Genomic DNA, 16131 nt, shown 5'->3' with positions numbered 1-16131 from the left:
ATTGGAGGAGTGAGGCTGTGTTCTGGGCCTCTGTTTTCACATCTGTAAAATGGGACTATAATAATTCTTCTTTCTTGAGAGTATACAGTGGCCCCATCTGAGATGCTGCTGGTCAAATGCATGGCCACATACATTTGTAGCAGCTGGGCTCCCCCCAAAGTGCTTTGTCCAGGTGGCCCAGGCAATCCCCACAAGAATACCATTCTGGGGATGGGGTTGGGGGTGTCCAGATAAAGCAACTGAAGCAGAGAAATTGAGGGCCTCACCCAATGTCTCAGAGCTGGATTCCAACCCAAGCCCAAGTCCAAGCCCACGCTGGCTGGTCTTTACCCATCACAGACTGCAGCCAGGCCTCTCGCCCAGCATGTCACTAACCCAGGGCCCTTTTCCTCTTGTTTCAGGCCCACGTTTGAGCCAGCAGGTTCCTGTGTGGCTCAAGTGCAGGTAAGCTTTGATTTAACGTCCGCGGTGGTTTCTCAGACTCCAGTGAACCTGGAGGATGCCCTTTCTCAAGGCCCAGTGAGGGAGGAATCCATCCTTTCTGCAGTCCCCAGAGAGATTTATGCTGCTGGCGGGCCGGCCACGCATTATTACATTTCCTTCTCTTTCATTAATCATCCCCCGGCCCTCAGTCCTCCTGACAGCCAGGAGCAGCGGCCTGCGAGCCCCAAGTCCTGCCGATTAGGACGCTGCCGGGCAGGCGGCGCTTATCTCTGGGAGAGAGCCCAGAGTTGCCTCGACGGAAGCGCAGTGGCTGTGCCCTCGGCTCCCCCATCACCACCCCTCCAGGAAGGAAGCCCACCCTCCCCAGGAGCCAGGTGCTGACGGAATGGCTCAGCACGCTCGATCGGCGCAGGAACAAGCGCTGATGCTCGGGGCAGCTGGTCCAGATGCATGCCGGGACAACGACAGTCACTCTCTTCTTGTTGGTTTTCTTATTCAGTCTTGAGAATTCCCCAGGGTTCTGTGTCAAGTACTTCCCTCCATCCCCTCATGTTTTGATTGTCTCAGCGTGCTCTAAGGAGCGTACAGCTCATCACCCTTCCTGCATGAGGAAACGGGGGTCCAGGGAGGTGAGAGGACAGGTCCCCGTCAGCGAGCAGGGCGCCTGGCTGTCCTGCCCTCCTCTGCCATCCATCCTGACAGGTCATGGGTTTCTGTTTTCAAGACTTTTTTTTTTTTAAAAACAGCTTCATGGGGGTATAATTCATGGCGTTACAAGTCACCCGTGTGAAGTGTATAATTCAGTGGTTTTTCTTTTTTTTCATAACTCCATCCCCCCCGCCCCCCAGGAGAAGAGTGAGATTCAGTGGTTTTTCAAATATTTGCAGATGTGTGCAGCCTCCCCCAGTAAATTTCAGGACAGTTTCGTCACTTAAAATCATACCTCTACCCTTCACCCCAGGCCTCTCCTTCCTGAGACCTATGACCCTCAAGTTGCTCCCCATTTCCATCCAGTTAATAGATAGCCGTGGACTGGACCCCAGCTGCCACCCTCATGCGCCCCCTGGGTCCTGGTTCTGAGTCATTACTCTTTCCAAAGCCCCTTGGTGTGCTTGGCTAGCCCAGGTGGGGCGTGTGTCTGAGCCCTGGGGGCCACTCTTGCTGGCATTCTGGCTGGCACTAGTGTCCTGGCAGATGGGACCCTGAGATAAGTGATGGAAGGGGCAGAGGCCCTCAGGGAGCCTAAGGCCCAGTGCGGGTGGGAAGGACAGGGGTGACATGGGCCCGCGGGCAGTGAGGAGGCAGGCAGACCACAGGCACACACCATATGTTTGAGCTGAAACTTGAGGTTAAGTGGGAGTTGGGGTCCATGCGAGGGGAAATGGCTGAGGTCAGAGAACAGAGTCCCTCTGCTAACTGCAGGGAACTCAGTGTGAAGCCCAGGAGGACCGGGCTGGGGTGGGAGGAGGGCAGGAAAGCAGGCAGGCAGCCTGGAGGCAGGACCGGAAATGGGGGGCCCGGGGCTCAGAGGGGAAGGGGTTTCCTGTGAGCCCTTCAGTTACAGAACATGCTTCTCTGTGCTCTTAGGTCCTGCTGCAGAGCTGTCAGGGCAGAGAGGCCTGCCTGCTCCTCTCAGTAAATCCTACCAGTCTTCATCCACTCCAATGACTTTTGATACTTAGAAATCAGGAGAAGTCCAGATTTGTCTTCCTTCTCAATGAGCTGAGTCCCTCCTGGCAACCACTGGAGTGTGTGCCCTTGGTGGGCATGTCCCTACAACACTCCCTCTTGCCCCTGACTCCAGGCCAAGGGTGCCTTTTCTCCCCCCTGCCCTGCCCCACTCAGCTGTGTCACCTCCCGGGCTTAGGGAGCTCAGAACTCCAGAGCTTTGTCCTTCATTTGAAAGTGTTTAGAGCAGACATTTAACACCTGGTTAAATGTGTTAGGGCTTCCCTGGTGGCTCAGATGGTAAAGAATCTGCCAGCAATGGAGGAGACCTGGGTTTGGTCCCTGAGTTGGGAAGATCCCCTGGAGAAGGGAATGGCTACCCACTCCAGTATTCTTATCTGGAGAATCCCATGGACAGAGGAGCCTGCTGGGTGACAGCCCATGGGGTTGCAAAGAGTCGGACACAACTGAGTGACTAATACTTTAACAACACTGAAATGTGTTAGAGAACCTGCCAGCACGATAGTACCTTTGTGCAAAATATAAATGGACAGATGGTTCCAAGATGCCCCCTCTGGGCAGATGGATTCTGAAAAAGTGCGCCCTCCCTGGGAGCAGGGTGCAGGGCAGGGCGAGCAGAGCTTGTGTGTGCGGAGCAGCAGCCCCCCCCCACCACCACCCCAGCAGCCCCTCTCTAGTGGGTAGACAAGTCCAGGAGCTGAGCTGAGAAAAGACAACAGCACTTATTAAGCTCCTACAGTGTGATACCAGCATGAAGGCCAGGGGATGAGGATGGAGCTGGTTGCCTTCCAGCATTCCAGCGTGGAGGGGGAGAACAAACGTTGCCCTGGCCCCTCGCGGGCTGGATTTCCTGCCTGGCGCTGGGGAGCCGAGAAGGGGTGGGCGGGTAAGGCTCCCTCTGCCCCCTTCCCCCACTGGCTCCCAAACCATCCATCAGCCCACGGCTCACCTGTGAAACCCAAGGCTGGGAACTGCAGCGCTATTCCGTTACACAGTCAAGATTTATCGGAACATGACAGGCCTGCAGGGCTTTTATGACGCGCATGGCGCCAATCCCTCCTGTTAACCTGCCTGTCCCCGGTCGGGGCGGAGGCGTTTTACGACTGCCGACACCACTCCATCTGCTTCTGAGCTTGCGGCCTTCTGACAGTGAGGACAAAACGTCCAGCTTTGTCCAGGCCCCGCGGGCTGGATTATCACTTCAGCACTTGAGAGCTCAGCCCGCTTCCCCCTGGAGCGAGAACCCCCGGGCGGGCAGGATCCGCGCCCCCACCCCTCCCCGGGCCTGGTGTGAATGAAATTCAAATCGCGCTCTGACAGTCCCGTGAATTATCTGTTTTCCAACCTGCCTCCCTGGCTCTTTCATCTCCACAGCAGAAGCCACGTTGGGGTGTAAAGGAGGGGGGCAGGGGTGTTCTTCCCGTGAAGTAATCCATTGACGTCTCTACAAAGGCCCCCGTGACACCCAAATTGCCCAAGTCTCAGGGAAGAAAGATGCGATGAGGGGACCGTTTGGAACCTCTTTAAAAAGGAGCTCAGCACCTCCCAGGGACACGGGCAAATTGCCATCCACCGAGGTGGGAGGCAGTCCGGGCCCAAGACACTGGGCCAGCGCTTTTAATGACCTGGTTAAAAGTTAAGCCATGTTCACGAGAAACGGAACCCCCAGCTGGAAGCTCGCAATGTGCTGAGCGTCTTCCTTGCCCAGCACGTCCCACTGGTTCTGTCCAGACCGAGGACGAGGATGGATTCTTCCAGTGCTGCTCACTCTTCCTCAGCTGGTACCTGGCTCCTGGCTTTGGGACTGGGCAGCTGACAGGTGTTTGATGTTCAGCAGAGGAGGTCGAAAAGGGCTTCTCATGACGGGGTGCAAAGGGCAGCCCCCCCCAAAGCTCACTTCCCACTGAGGAGGATCCCGCCAGCGGAACTGGCCTCTGTCCACTCTAATATTCTGGGCTCTCTGTGCCTGGGCCTGGGCTGGCCTGCTGATGAGGCCGCTAAGTCACTAACTCACCAGTGAAATGAAGATGGGGCTGGGGGGTCCTGGAGCAGGAGCTCGACTGGTGCCAAATGCACATTCCCAGGTAGAAACAGTTCTGGCTGCTAATAACCAGGTCTTATTCAAGTGCCCCACTTCCCAGGTGACTCAGCCATAAAGAATCCGCCGGTCAATGCAGGACACACAGGTTCGATCCCTGGGTCAGGAAGATCCCCTGGAGGAAGAAATGGCAACCCACTCCAGTATTCTTGCCTGGAGAATCCCAAGGACAGAAGAGCCTGGTGGGCTACAGTCCATGGGGTTGCAAAAGAGTTGGACACAACTGAGCAACTAAACAACAATTCAAGCGCCCCGGCTTCATTTGCCGCCTCCTTACATCGGGTTAATGACATCTGCCTTACAAGGTTTTAAGTCTAAATGCGAGAAGGTGCATAAATGTACTGTATGCAGTAGGCACTCAACAGATGTTCATGGACTCCAGTGTGTTGTGAGCCCTTCTGTCAAAGAAACCTAGGTCTGAACCGGCCTTCACAGCCCGTGATCCCAGGCAGGTCACAGGACCCCTCCCAGCCTCAGGTTCTGTGTCTGTAACAGCACCTGGGTCTCAGGGCAGCTCGGAGGCCAGGCAAAGCATGCCGTAAGCACTCAATACACATTTGCCCCGATGGTGGCGAGGACCACCATCACTGCTGCTCTTCTGTAGGTCTGTCCCCACCTGGGAAGTACCTCCTGGGCCCTCAAGGGCAGGCCTCCCCTGGACCCTAAAGAGCAGGCCTCCTGTGGGCCTGGCTGCCCGAACCCTGGGATTGGCAGGTGCCCCTGTGTCCTGGGCCCCAGGGGCCTGCTTATACCGGGGTCACGGTGTACAGCACAGGAGGGGCCAGCCCACCGAGCAGCCCAGAGGTGGCCCTGCCTGCTGGCCTCGGATGGCCCGATTGTTTTCATTTGCAAATGAAAAATAAGAAACACTCGCCCAGGCCAGAGCAGCATGATTTCTTCCTCGGTGCCTCCTCCTGCCCGCCCCCGCCCCCAACTCCCGCCCCCGTCGGGAGGCCGGCGGGACATGGATGCCTGAAGCTGCTTAAATCACTGAACTGGCCGTGACCTGGGCTGCAGTCGCAAGGGGGTCTGCTGGGGCAGCTGCCCAGAGGCATAGAGCACCATCTACCCCCAGGAACGTCTCAGCCAGCCTGTGCAGCCAGAGAGAGCAGAAATCGGGGTGGGGTTGACTTCTCCCCCCAGCCCCCACCCTCAGGCAGGAATGATGTGTGGACAGACTCCCACAGAGGGGCCCCTGTGTAGGGCAGGGATGATCATAGCTCACCTGTGTGGGTGCCACCTGTATACCCACCCCATGCCGTGCCCTTCCTGGAAGGAGGTATTACTAACAGTAATAACGGTGGGGAGGCAAATGGTGCAGATGTTCGGAGGACAGCCTGGCAGTTCCTTCCAAGGCTGAGTATACTCTTATCACGTGATCCAGCAATCATGCTCCTCGGTATTTCTCCAAAGGATCGAAAACTTGTGTTCACACAAAAACCTGCACATAGATGTTGGCAGTAGCTTTCTTCATAATCGCCAAAAAACTTGGAAGCAGCCAAGATGCCCTCATGTAGGCGAGTGGGTAAGACAGTGGCATATCCAGATGATGGAATATTACTTGGCACTGAACAGAAATGAGCTGTCCAGGCCTAAAATGACATGGAGGGGCTGTCAGGGCTGAGGCATGGAACAGCACTTAGCACACTGCTAAAAGGCAGGAGCCCATCTGGAAAGGATACATCCTGTATGATTCCAGCTCCCAGCTGCCTTTCCTAGGGGTCATCCCTGGGCTTCTGGACTTGTCCGCCCAGCCCAACCCATCGCTGCACCAGTTCTTGAGCTGTGTCTTCTTATCTGTCTCCCTCTGGTCCTGTTTCTCTGGTGTGGTAGATGGATATAGTCACATCATGGCTGTGATGTCTAGGGCATGTTGTCTAAGTTCTCTGCCTCAGTTTGCTCATCTGTAACATGGGGCTGATAAGAGCGCCCGCCTCCGCAGACAGGCGCTAAGTCACCTCGTGGGTGGCAGTGATACTGGCTGGCACAGGGCAGGTGTGACGAGCAATGCGTGCTGTGCTGAGAAAGCGATGGAGTCGGGAAAGTCCTGTTACCCACCCGGGGCACCACAGCCCAGGGCAGGAAGGCAGGGCCAGCGAGGGACGCGGCACCCGTGGCCCAGCCCCGCTCACACGGCCTCCGCTCGCAGGCGGTTCTGATGGCAGCTGTGCGTGGAGGGGCCTGGACGACCTGTGTATTCTGCACTCTCTGCAAAAAGAGCAAACAGGCTCGCAAAAGTCAGTGCCTGTTAGTAGTCACAACAGCCCTTCAGATGCAGGGAGGGTGACTGGCCCATCACATGGCACCTCGTGGCCCGGCCAGGAGACGGAGGTTGGAGAAGCCCAAACCTTGCCCAGGCCCCCAGCGCCCAAGGCCTCCAGCGGGTGCACTGTCTTCCCAGGGGCCTCGGAGAGCTTCCCATGGGTTTTTATTAGAAACAATTGAAGGATCCAGCTGCCCTTCAGACACTTCGAGCTGCACATTTTCCACATTCCTCCTCGACCTGGCACGGCCGGGACACCGTCATTAAAAAAAAAAAAAACAACAAATCTGGTATTTGAAATTAAAAAAAAAAAAATCACAGCCTTCCTTTCTTTGACTCATTTCCTGTGGTGTTTCCCTGGCCTAATGGAAACCTGACAGGCTTCGTGGCAAAGGAAGCCAGGCCCCCCCTGCGCAGGGGCAGAGTGCAGCGTGGAGAACGGTGCTTTTGTTCAGGGGGTGGGAAGAGGTGATGGCGAGGGGCCTTCCCCTGCCGAAACCGAGAAGCAGGGCAGAGGCCTGCAAGGGAAACATCCTCCTCTGTGCACTCAACGCGGCCCTCAGAATCAGGCTTGAGATTTGAGCCGGCAGCATCGGGGTGGGGTGAGGGGCTCTGGGCCTGGTCTGTGCCAGGGCTCCTCCTGGGCTTTGCGGGGACCACCGAAGCCCTTGGAGAGGAGTGCGGGGCCCACGGGGGCCCCTCCCAGCGGTGGGCAGGAGCAGTGTTCTCACTAACTCTCGGCATCCACGGAGCTGGGTGAGAATAAGAGAGTCTGGGCAGCGACATGGAGCCCAGAATTCAGGGGGTGGGTAGTAAGCATTACGGAGCACTTGCCACACCAGAAAGCGATCAAGCTGGCAATACCTGCTTTACTGGTGTTTTCATGCCAACGCCGACATCATCACTGGCTTGCATGGGGCACTTACTGTTCTGCTTGCCGTACAGACATCACTGTGTTTTCTCCCAAGACCACCTTGGAGGGCAGAGGACATGGTGGCTGCTGCCCTCTACAGAGGCAGAGTTTGGGGGGAAGCAGAGCATCTGAAATATCACCCCGCTGTGGAAGGAGCCACATTCCCAGAGCATTGTGTTCTGCTCATTTCAGGGGGCAGCTGGCAGAGAGAGGGGGGCTCATATGGAGGTCACCTGGGATGTTCAGCAAATGTTCACAAATAGGCATCAAGGAGCTTTTGAAAAGAAAGAAGATGTGGCTTTAATCCCAAGAGACTAAAGGGTTAAAACCAGCTATGGATGCCTTGTCTTCAGATACCTTGGAAAACCAGGCGGCAGTACCTTTAAAACTAAGCATCCGCTTATTCTATGACCTAACGCATACTCCCAGGAGAAATGAATCTGTGCACCCACCAAAGACACATGCAGGACAAGAATGCTCACAGCAGCTTTATTCAGAAGAACCGCGAGTGAGAAAAAACCAAATGTGTTTCAGTTGCAGAACAGATTAATAAACTAAACCACATCCACAGAAATGATTCCACAGCAGTAGGAAAGAACAGAAGTCTGCACACACGTGAGCGATCTCACAAGCCAACAACCAGGGAAGGAAGTTCACAAGAGTACACCGTGTGGGGCCCTGCTCCTCTGAGCCTGCAGATCAGGCAGCGCTGATGGTCTCCATGGTGAATGGGGCGCCTTTGAAGATGTTGGTGGGGACGCAGCACGGGAAAGACTTCTGCTGTGAAAATACTCTGTATCTTGATCTGGATGGTAGCTACACGAGGGTTTACCTACTTAAAAATTCATTCAGCTGTTGCACACTTCACTGTATATTTTTGACACCTGAGTTAAAATTCAGGAAAAAGCACAGGCCTTGTCCTCAGCCCACTTACAGCCTGGTTTGGGCGACAGTTCTCTCCAGGGAGTGCAAAGAAGAAATGCCTCTGTAGAGACGGAGCTGGGGCAGAATGGTGACATCGAAGCCAGAGTTAGACAACTTCAGAGTCTCTTTCAGACCCTGGTTGAGGGTTGTCTCTCCTATATGTGTTGTTTTCAAGGTGCATGTCCATGTGTATGCATACACACGTGAATATCTCTTTATGTGTGTGTGTCTGATTTGAACTTTTATATACTTGCACCAAATGCAAAAAGTTTAAACCAACAATATCATTGGCATTGTTACCACCTGTGATCTAAGGATGAGAGGCAATTATTCATTGGTTCTTGTTTCTCCTAAACACCTAAACCTCCAGTTTGGCCTCTGACCCTGTCCGTGTATATTTAGGCAGAGGGCAGAAGCGGGAACTCCCACCTGTCCTGGGATGAGGGTTAGTGAAGGCAGCCACTGGGTGCTGTCACTTTGACAGTCACACTGCAGTTGTCACACACATGTGACAACCCTTAGTAAGGGTCCTGAGCATGCCACTGCCCCCGCCCCCGAAGCCCCTCTTCCCAGTTAGCTATCTCAAGAGCCCTTTGCAAAATAATAAAATATTGCCACAGAGAAGTGTGAGTGGTGGGTTGATTACTCGGCAGACCCAGGATGGCCAGTCCTTAACTGCTCAGAGCAAGGCAGACAAGAAATGGAAAGCTGTCAAGTGTGGGAGAATACTGGAGAAAATAAAAACAGAAGGTGGCCTCCATTGTCTTGCTAAATGAAAGTTCTGTGTGTGTCTAAACCTAAGGTTGATTCTTGAGGGAAGATGGTCATCACTGGAGAACTCTACAGCAAGCTCATGTCATCCTGTTTGGACTACAAGAAAAAATGACTCCACAAATTCAAATGGTTTGGTTGTCAGAGTTACTGCATAGAACTCACATTGATAATTAATGTTGAGAGAACTCGGTTAAATCAAAGCTTTTCAAATCCACATTTAGTGAGAACCTGCTACATCCTGTGTTCTGTGTTTAGCATTGTTGGTCATGAATGAAAATGTCCCAATTGTGCCCTGAAGGAGCTCTTGGTTGTATTAAAATGTCTCAGCGATGCAGTCCTCTTACCCAGTAAGGCACGGTGGCCAGCTGACGCAGCAGTTGGGGCTTGGATGTTCTGAATCATGACTGTGGACACTAGTATCTTCATACTGTATACACACAGAACCAGCCAAGGGAGCTCCTTGTGGCCGGAAGGTGACAAGTTCACACATGTGAACTCATGAGTGGATGCCATGCTGGTGGGTGGATGTCACTGAAGAGGCTGGAATCCACGTGCATAATTCAGGAAATGTCTTAGAGACAAAGGCAGTGGCTTATCTGTTTGTGCCCCATGTGCACCTTCAGTCCACCTGAATTATGGAAACTATAGAATTATATTGCATTTATTTATTTGATTTTTAAACTTTTTATTTTATATTGGAATATAGCTGATTGACAATGTTGTCATAGTTTCAGGTGGACACAGCAAAGGGACTCAGCCATAAGTGTACATGCATCCATTCTCCCCCGAACTCCCCTCCTACCCAGGCTGCCGCGTAACATTGAGCAGAGTTTCCCATGCTATACAGCAGGTCCTTGTTGGTTATCCATTTTAAATATAACAGTGTGTACATGTCAGCACCAAACTCCCAAACTACCCATACCCACCATCCTTCTCCTCTGGTAACCAAAAGTTCTAGAATTATATTACATTTATTGATATGCATGACTATTCAACCAAATGATGAAACTCTTGAAAGCCATGACCATCAATCAGTTCTGGAACCCCAGGCCTGTCACCTGGTAGATGTGTGTGTGTGTGTGTGCGCTGTCACTTCAGTCGTGTCTAACTCTTTGCGACCCCAAGGACTATAGCCCACCAGGCTCCTCTGTCCATGGGATGCTCCACAAAAATACTGGAGTGGGTTGCCCATGCCCTTCTCCAGGGGATCTTCCCAGCCCAGGGGTCGAAACTGCATCTCCTGCAACTCCTGGATTGCAGGTGGGTTCTTCATTGCTGAGCCACTGGGGAAGCCCCACCTCGTGGATGCTTAATGCTTATTGAAAGACTCAAGGGATGATGGAGGGTGAGAGATTGAATGTGCCCTTGGGGAAATTAGCATTTCCAAGATTTCCTTTCTCATTTGAAAAAGGAGACAGCGATGGCACCAGCTCTCCATTGTGGGGTCATTGGGAGGGCCAGGTGAGATGATGCAGGTGGTGACGGCAGCAGTGACAGCAATCCTGGGGGAGGAGGGTGGGAGGGAGAAGGGCCAGAGCAAAGGAGTTTTCTTCACTAATCGTTGGAATTCCTTGTCCAGCCCTGACTTGGGAGCACTTTCTCTAGAAGCAGAAGACAAATGAGGGACCTGCGCTCCCGCCTTGGAACTCCACGTGAACTCCCCCTCGTGGGCCGGGGTCAAACTCTGGGCAGTGGATTGGCTCATTAAACAAATGACCTAATTTAGTACTTAAGACACCCAAAATTTACTAGACTAATTTGTCAAGTCATCCAGAACAACCAAACCACAGACGGCCTTGTAGGTTTTAATGGAATTATAGACAAAATTCAGATTGACTACTCAATAAAAGTTTCCGTGAAAGCAGGACTGACAGTTTAGTCTACGGAACACTGAGGAGACTTTTACGGGCCGGCGTAAATCTTTTGACAGACCCTTTCATCTCATCCTTTCCATTTTTACCGCCTCTGAAGGAGAATCATTTTTGGAACTGAGGGGCAGGAAGCAGGAAGTAGGAAACAGGAAGTAGAAATGTTCTATTTGGCTGCTGATAAGCAGGTTAAGGCTTGGTGCCCTGGGCGAGCTGCTGGTGGTGGGACTGAGCAAGTCTGTCCACCACCCAGCATCAGAGGTTGTCTATAGAAATGTGAAGGCATTGAGAAAAGAATGGCTGCCACAGAAACCTGTTCCTTTAATTAAGGCTTAAAAACCAAACCTCTGTAATGACACCTTCTCCCACAACCGAGGCAGTGTGTGTCCTTTTTCAGCAGAACAACCAGAGAGGACTTGGACAGACGCTTTCCGTTCCGCTGTTCCCAGAAGGACAATGGAAGTGGTTACTAATGCCCGTATTCTTGGGGACACTTTCACCCCTTACATCCTCCGGACAGCTGTCTATTTACACGGTGAGAGCTGCAAAGCTTCCACTTTAAAGATCCATCTGGTTCTTACATCAGGCTAAGCCTTGATCTTAAGGCGCAAGCCCAAACACACTGGGGAGATGCGAAAATTTAGGAATGAGCGTGTTTATATTGTATTTGCATTAATGCTTCCTAAAGTTTATTTTCAAAGTGAAGAAAGAACAATGCATAGTAGGCTATTAAACCCAAACACGATCAGTTTAAAGTTAGGGGCGTGCTCCGACGAATATTTTTCTCCTGTTTTGAAGGGTCCACTTGAGGAGGGAGTGGGGGACTGGGGTTGGGAAGGCAGGCAGGGGCGGAGGAGGGGCTGTTGTGAATTCTCCGCAGGGCTGGGCCTCCCCTGCGGGCCACTGCTGTTTGTCATATGGAATGGATTAGGCCTTCTCTCTCACACTGTCAACTTGGGTGTTCTGTGCACAGCCTGTTTTGCTGGGGTCTTGGTTTTGCTTTTTATAACGGCAGGAAGTGCCCCTCTCGGACCACATGTGAAACCGTGTGGGAACAGTTGGGAGGGGGTGGGGGACCGAGAGGCGGGCGAGTGGGGCGTGCAGATGAAAAAGCCTCCCCTGAAATGTTCGGCGGTTGGGGGGGGGGCCCGGGGGGTGGGGCGGAGATGCGCCCTGGCCAATTTAACTTTATGGGGCCTGGCTGGCAGGAGGATGAGGAGGTGGAGGCTTCCTTGATGAAACCCTCCTGTCCCTAATAGACCTGCCCCTAATATTTTACAATACCGCACAGAGTCGTGGAGGGATCATTAAAGCATGAGGGATCGCAGCTGCTGTTTAATTTGTTCTAAATTTCCTGCCGGCCTCACCAGACGTGTACAGGAAATGGGCGGTAAATGTTTAATAGGTCATACCTAACCAGACAATTAACAGGTGCTGTCATTTAGAAAATCTCAACCTGTGTGCATACCCAGGGCCGAATCAAGCCCCTGGTTTTGTTTTTCCTTCTGCACAAAGGCTCGCTCTGATGTTACAGGGAGGGGCTTGCAGGGGTGTCGTAAGAAACCACTCAGTCGTGGGGATGACCCCGCGGGCTCACCTGCGGCCCGCCCTGCCCGTCTGGGTCTGGGGACGCTGCCAGTGGAGCCCGAGCCTGGGGCTGACCTACATGGGGGGAGGCTGGTAGCTGGGGTTCTGGGCTCACCAAGAAGTTGCTTCCCTGCCACCGCCTACCACCTGCTCCCTCTGGCTGGGGAGGGGGTGGAGGGACAGACAGAAGCAAGGAGGGCAAGGCCCTGTGATGGCACCCACCTCTCAGACAGGACTGGGGCCCAGTTGAGCTTGATTTGTGTGTGTGGGTGTGGGGGGGGGTGGGTGGGTGCCTGCAGTGCCTGAGCGGGTGTTGAGGAGGGGTCTGAGCCCCCCGTGTTTGTCCTGGCCATGGGTCCTTGCAGCTCCCCAACAGTTCCTAGGCCACTTAGCTCCTGCAGCCCTTCCCCAGACCCCCCCTCCAACCCTAGGGTGGGCGGTGCCACCCCCATATCACAGAGGGGAAACAGGCTCAAGGTGGGGGGCTCAGCCCTTGCCCAGGGCCACAGAACTAGTTGGTGGTGGCGCTGGGATTTGAGCCCAGAAATATGCGTTCTGTTGACTATGTCACCGAAGGACAAGTTAGAAGACAAAATACCGGCCCCATACCCAGCATCATCAACCTGTTAGGACCAGGCTGCTCCTGAGGTGTGTTTGCTGCTGAGCTGTGACAATGAGAGGGGCCCTCATGTTCCCTGGTCTGGTGGGAGTTTAAAAGTCAGAGCTGCAAATGAGGTGGCTGAGCACTGGGTGTGCCTGGGACCACGAGGATTCCCGAGACGTGGGCCTTTCAGTGACGAGACCAGGAGGGTCCCAAGCACACCCGGATGCAGGTCATCTCAGCCTCGCTGTCACAGTCGCCGGTGCGATGCGCCTGACTACAGAGAAACGTGCTGAAGCCTGGAGGTGCCCTGGAATTCCTCTCGCTCCCGTAGCTGGTTAGACATTGTCCTGAACGCACCCACAGGTCTCCAGACCCCAGGCACCAAGCCTCGAAAAACCCATGCAGGTGTTGATGGAGATGGTTGCAGTGGCTGCCAGGCGACCCTCAGGTCCCACTTGCTCTGATATTACCTGCGTGAAGTTCATGTCTGACGGGGTTCAGAAGATAGTTTGAAAACAACATCTGAAACATCTTCTAATAGTCCATGACTAATGGGCTGGACTGGGCTGTCCAATAAATTGTCTGCTCTATGGAGCAGTTACCGTGATGGGCCTCAGACGCCCTTATCAGCACTCGGCGCTCGTGTAAACCGACTCTCGTTAATGACAGGATGGGAACGGCGACACTGTGCAGGCCTCTGCCTGCTGTCCTCATCACGCTTTGAAGCCCAGCTGCGAATAGCCCTGCAGAGCGCGGACGTGAAGGCGGGCGGCAGGTTGCACAGACATGCCTCATTTCGAGCAGTTGATGTTGGTTGTCATTTCGGCCAGAGGCTCCTCCTGCTGTTCTTGGCCACGACAGAGCAGGCCTCGTGGGCCTGGCACACGGCTCAGGGGCACAGTGACACCCCCGCCGAGGGATTTTTATATTCTGAAGCAGAGGGTGTAAGTAGTAGCTTGAGGGCTGAATCAGTTAGTAGACATATTTAAATCTTTTAAAACTCCTTCATAAATGCTTAAAAACAGAATATCTTATTTGAAAACCTAACTCTCTGGCTTTTCTTGATGATTTGGAAAACCCAGCTCTAGTTGGGTGTGGCAGCGATTGCCTGGGTTTGGGGGACTCTGCGTCCCCTGTGGACGAAGCTGTGCTTGTCCACGTGCCCCAACCCCACCGCCCCCTGGCGTCTTGGGCTCAGCCCCAAATCTGGTCATTTAAAGCACATGCCTGGCTGCTGTAGGCATTTGAACCTGTGATCCTGTGTCAGGGTCTCTCATTTTATCCTTTACGCATCCTTGAAAGGCTAGAAGAGGTGGGTTGCGAGGGTACAAGAAATGAAGAAAGGACTCCTGAGCGGCAGTCAGGCATTGTGGTTTGTGCCTGGGCTCTGCTGACCCAGCTCGGGGTTGCAGGTCTGTCTGATGCTCGTGTCGCGGTAGGGCTGGCAAAGCCACCGCGGGAGCCCTACCAGTGCTTGGTCCTTCCGGTACCGAGTCCCTCCTCCATACCCCAGAGTTTGGAGTTTCACGTCCCCTGCCTCCCTCCCTGTGTGGGGAGGTTGAAACCGATGCAAAATGATGGAAGAAGGACTGACTCGAGGGCTTCCAGGTCTGCTGGCACCCAGGACTCAGAACAAGTCACCTCGCCTTTCTGGTCTCGGTTGGCAATGCAAGAGCGTTGGGGGCAGGCTCTCTGGGGAGCCCTCTCTGGTGTCCAGTCTCTATCTGTCGAGTGGGGCTAATGACACTAATCCTGGAAGACTTCTTGCTGAAGGATGTAAAGGACTTACGGCCCAGCACTGACTCTGACAAAACAGCAGTCAGCACCACAGTAAATAGTAGGGCCCTCGATGCGGCAAAATTCCAGTTCCATCCCTGAGACTGGAGTGTGCTGGGTGGTTGTATAATAAATAGCCAGACCAGGAAACCCCCACACAGACCCTATGAGTTACAGGTGGCTGATGGGGAAGAACCCTTGCTCACACAAATCCCAGCCTTGGACTCAGAACCATCTGGTATTTCACCTCCAGTCCCCAGGCCTTGCCTGCAGCCCACTGTGAGCCAGCACTGAGTGCTCAGAGGAGCCTGCAAGGGCCACAGTCATCCAAAATCGAACCCTTATTCTGGGGAAACATCTGGCTTCTTGTGCTGAGAATAAAGGGAGAAAGAGGAATAAAGAGAAGGAAAAGGGAAGGAAGGAGGCGAGAGGGAGGGAGGGAGGGAGAAGAGGTGGTTAAGTGGGCAGGTTAATGCCCTGGGATCTTCTCTGTGAAGGAGGAGATTAGCCGGTCTGCCGAGAGAAAGGGCATGTGGAGATGGATGTTAAGTACATATGCTGTAGGACTGAAAGGAAGCCGTCTAGGGGCTGCGTGTGTTTGCTGAACTGTGCTGGTTTGGAAAGGCAGGGGGAGGCTGAGGAAGGAGTCCTAAGTGATGCTGGCAGTTTTCTGTGCAGGAGGAGGAAGCCTGGTGCTGACATTAAGCAGCGTAGGTGGCAGTGAGCTCAGGCTGGTGAGGGGTGAGGGGGTGTGTGAGGCTCGGGGTGTCAGCCAAGATCCAGCTTAAGAACCCCATCGGGCTTCCTTTGGAAACCTCAGTTGAATTTACATGGAAAGACCTCACACTCTTCAGGTGGTGTGAAGTCACCATTTAATTCAAAGTGGGCGCTCACAAGGATCTGCTCTGTGGTGAGTCAAGATGGACCTGGTGGGGCACGCTGAGCCACGGCCCGGCCAGAGTGGTGATGTCAGCGCATCTGCCCCTCAGCGCCGTGGGGGGCGGGGGTGGGGTGGGGATTGGAGAACTAGCAGAGGCATGGCCATGACCATAGTGCTGGGTGCAAGGGCGGAAGGTAGATTCAGGTTCTAGAAGCATGTCTCAATAAAGCCATCCCAAGTGTGGGGACTTAACGTGGAGATGAGGGTCAGAAGAGGGGTGACGTCTTCTGTGCAGGTCACAGCCCCGTTCT

The 16131-nt window shown here is 53.7% G+C and overlaps 1 long non-coding RNA gene across 1 annotated transcript in view; it reads left to right on the top strand.

Moving 5' to 3' along the window:
• Positions 1-16131, top strand: part of LOC122691613 — a 139358-nt gene that overhangs the window by 99520 nt on the left and 23707 nt on the right. The window contains exon 5 of the long non-coding RNA XR_006340465.1: positions 402-444. This is a non-coding gene — a long non-coding RNA (uncharacterized LOC122691613). The remainder of the gene's footprint in view (positions 1-401; positions 445-16131) is intronic.

This window comes from Cervus elaphus, chromosome 4, assembly GCF_910594005.1.
Source record: "Cervus elaphus chromosome 4, mCerEla1.1, whole genome shotgun sequence".
Classification (NCBI taxonomy): Eukaryota; Metazoa; Chordata; class Mammalia; order Artiodactyla; family Cervidae; genus Cervus; species Cervus elaphus.
The sequence above is the reverse complement of the archived record's forward strand: the minus strand, read 5'-3'. Positions and strand labels throughout refer to the sequence as shown.